We start from the raw sequence: 4,392 nt of genomic DNA, 5'->3' as shown, positions 1-4,392 counted from the left end.
AGATCACTGAGAGCTTTGAGTTGCCAATGTTTTGTTGCTTTCTGTTTTTTAGCCTTGCCTTCATTTCAGAGACAGATTTTAATGAGATCCACAACTTTCTCCTTATATGTAGATATATTGCTTGGAATAAGCAGTACTTTATATGTGTGAAAGCAAATGTACATGGCTGTAGACAGTTTATTTTATATGCCATAGCAGAAAAAGTGTCTGCAATGCCTGTGTGAACCCATCAGCACAGAGGTAGACATAGTGAAGAGAGTAATGGTGTGTTACGCTTCATCTGCAGCTGAAAACTCTGTCAATTGCCAGAAAAGGGGAAGAGGGACATGGGAAATACAGACAGGTGATAGATATAAAGAGACAGAAGTTTAATAGCAAGTATATCAGAAAAAAGGGTATGAAATACATTTGATACACGTGAAAGATGTCAGCTTATTGCTTTTTATTTATAGACCTGCACAGATGTGTATAGTGCTTTGTCATACAAAAATTAAATTGATGCAGATAGCTCAAGGAGTAGAGATGTGAAATCAGAACTGGCATGAAGAGAATATTAGAATGAACTGAATTATTGGGGAATAGGAACCGCTTTATCCTCTGGTCATCACAATAAATATGCAATTCATTATTCTGAAGAAATATTAAGTAGCTTGCTAACGAGGCCTAGGGTGTCATTGTACAATGTAGGGTGCTCAGACAGGAATTAGTGATAAGCAGATAAGCCTTTGGTAAAAAAAAAGGTGAAAGATGTCAGCTTATTGCTTTTTATTTATAGACCTGCACAGATGTGTATAGTGCTTTGTCATACAAAAATTAAATTGATGCAGATAGCTCAAGGAGTAGAGATGTGAAATCAGAACTGGCATGAAGAGAATATTAGAATGAACTGAATTATTGGGGAATAGGAACCGCTTTATCCTCTGGTCATCACAATAAATATGCAATTCATTATTCTGAAGAAATATTAAGTAGCTTGCTAACGAGGCCTAGGGTGTCATTGTACAATGTAGGGTGCTCAGACAGGAATTAGTGATAAGCAGATAAGCCTTTGGCAAAAAAAAAAAGGTGTAAGACTACAAAATACAGAATAGAAAAAGCCATACCACGCACAGACATCCAAAGAAGAGGTCTGATATCCTAAGCTGAAATTACTTCCTGAATTGAAGTCTTCTCAAAGACCAACCTTTTCTACAAACTACAGAAAAGATACAACAGAAACAGAACTGCTTGTGAAGTCCAGAAGAAGCACCGGTTAATTTCTGCTCCCAAAATACACCATAAAGGTTATCAGAGTCAAGAAACATTGTCTCAGAATACAACTTTCATATTTGTACACACTTAATTGTTCTGAGTGATGCAAGACTTTTTTATTTACCTCATTAATACTTGAATTCTAGAAGGGAAGTGAAAGAGGGAAGGATTCAAAGTTTCGAGAGCAACTGAAGGGACTGATTGAGAGCTAGATCTAGAATAATGCTCAGCTAGCACCAGTTTCTCACATTCTGACCCAAAAATGCAAGTGCATTGTAATAGTTATAATTACCCACCAGCAAGTGCCATTTGAGGTGCCACCATGTATGATCTTCTTTGTAGAAAGGAAGTAAGTTCTGTGAAGGTTGAAGTAACAGAATGACTCTGATTAGTTTTCAGTAAAGTTAATTATAGCACCATTACTTGTTTACTTTGTTTTTCTGTAAAATGAGCACAAGGCTTGTATGAGGATAACGGATACACATATTGTACTGTATGTATAAATTCCCATTCATATGGGTAAGACACTGTAGCAATGCTTTGAAGTTAACGAACCTCTCAGTTCATTACAGATAAAAATACTGCGTTTCTACCTGTAATATGAAATGAATGAACTATTAGTTGTGTAAACAACTTTTGAATTTCATTTCTGGTACTGCAGAAGCAGCAACAGCGATTTCTTTTCATACATTTGAGATATATAAAGATAGGCAGCAAACACTAACTCTTCAAAAACTCCCAAAACTGTTTTTAATTATTTTCTAAATTTTTTAAAATGAAGACTTAAGAACTTTCTTTTTTGTAACACATAGCAGAGCTTATTTTTATTTCCAGCACTGTGAAACAGTAATGGTTTATTACATAGTACTTGATAGGAGGATGAGTGTTATTTACAACTCTAAATGATTTTGAAAGTCTTCGATTCAATTTCAGCAAGCAGCAAAATGATGTTTTAGATTGGATGCATGAGAGAATAAGAACTTGCTGGAAAACAGGTAACTCAAGAATATTTCTAGTGGGAACTGTTTCAGCTGAGAGAAAGAATAAAATGCATTTTCCTAAAGGACAAGCAGTTATTTTTACCTGTCTTTCTTCTTATTTTTAAGTGCTTTCTTTTTTTCTTCTAATGAAAGTGCTATGGCAGAGAATTCATGTTTTGGTTGAACACAGAGCAAGCAGCAAGCTAAATTATATACTCAATACAAATCTCATGCAATAATGATGAAATAAGTGTAAAATGACTGTAACCAAAGCAGACGCTTTATGAAGCGTCTTCTAAATTCAGTATGTGTAGGCAATATAGAAAAAATGGAAATGCATTAAAAAAAGATGAAACTGTAGACCAGACTGGCCAAAAGTTTTAATGAGACTGTAAAATATTATGATAAGCCTCTGTTTAAAATACACTCGGCCTTTGTCACTGCAGTATAAAGCAGATAAAAACTTAGCGAGACGTCAGAGAACATAATTAGAAGTCAAGCTAGCATGGAATTACAGTGCTCAACAAACACAAGGAGCCAGTTCTGAGCCTCTAGCCTGTGATAAGAAGTTCTGCTGACTTCAGAACAAAGAAAAAAAAAAATAATTGCGAGCTGCAGGACTGGACCTTGGTCATTATTTAATCTAAATACAGTAGAGCTTCAGTTTAGTAAGGGTGGCATGAACTTTGCAACAAACAGCTATTTAACAAAGAGGTCAAAAGTCTGCTGCTGCTACTAACTAAAGAAGCAACCACTTAATCTCAGGCAGCATGAAGATGCCCTACTTACAATATATAGCAGTCATTACAAAAGAAATGGATATTTATAGTCTTACATTATATTTATATATACTTACATTGTCATATACAGACACACACAATACTCTTTATTAGATTAGTTTAGATTAGCTTCAGGTATTTTTTTTTCCTAACTCTGAGGCCATATTTTAATAGAGGCATTTCACAAAAGGTTTAAGGTTTAGAATTGGGTAAATTCCATTCAGCTTTGCAAGGATAAAATTTGCATAATAGGGCTGCAATTCAAGATCTTCTAGGGCTAAAATTTCTCCTGAAATATCTGACATTTCCAAATGGAAATACCATCAGAACAAATCAACGCTTAAGATTCAATTCTAGGTATACAGAAACAGCTATAGAAAATGAGAATGACAAAATATATTATTCTAAAAAAAATGAAAGTTTTGAGCATAGCCAGTGGTTTCTAGTTCTTCAACAGTTCATCAGTCTTTAGCTTAAAGTACAGCAAGTATGATAATGGTCGTAAGTGTTTTCTGTTTGCTTAAAAATATTAGTAGTAAAGCTTACTGAACTACTCCAGCTTGATTAAATGCATGGCAAAAGTCAAGCATTGGAATGACTATTTTTCCATGACATACAATCCTACACGTTTCCTTTCAGATGGAGTCAAGGGAATACAGTAGCACAAATGCCTATGAAAGATAGCTGGCATGAAACAAGTCATACACCAGACATCATCCTCTGCAGTGACAAATTCTTTAGTGAGCTGGATGTCTGGGGGAAAAAAGAGGGCTGAGGAAAATGAATGTGCCTTAAACATGATCTTCGTTGTTCTAATGAGTTATTTAGTTACACATTCCTCTCCTATTGTTAAGTAGAACGATATCATGATAACCATTCTGCAGAACATTCATTATCACAAAATCAGGTTCCTTACACAAGCTTGTCTGCTTAACATCATCTCCTTTGTGCGTGTACCCAGTATTTTGTATTTGTGTCTGTCTGAGGAAGTTTTATATATACAAATTTTAAAAGTATCCAAGGAAAAACAACATAATCTATTATACTGCTAAAATGGTTATCCAGAGTCAGAAGAAAGTATTATCAGAAATTCAGAACTGGATATGTTTAAAATTATTTCATTCACAGGTGGTCCTATACTAACCATATACAGACAACAAGGTGCTTTGATTCCTGTTTCCGTCACTCGAAATTATTAATACTCAACTGTTAGAGCTAAATATTCTAAAAAATGTCTCCAGACTCCCCATCCTATTTCTTCTTCAATGTTCTAGAAATCATTTTGGATGCTGCCCCCACTTTCCCCTCTCCCCCCAAAAAGCTTGACATTGCATGCTTTACTGAAAGTTTCCTGATTAATCACAGGAATTTTTCATGTGACT

This window comes from Aptenodytes forsteri, unplaced genomic scaffold, assembly GCF_000699145.1.
Source record: "Aptenodytes forsteri isolate BGI_AS27 unplaced genomic scaffold, ASM69914v1 Scaffold255, whole genome shotgun sequence".
In the NCBI taxonomy this organism is placed as follows: Eukaryota; Metazoa; Chordata; class Aves; order Sphenisciformes; family Spheniscidae; genus Aptenodytes; species Aptenodytes forsteri.
The sequence above is the reverse complement of the archived record's forward strand: the minus strand, read 5'-3'. Positions refer to the sequence as shown.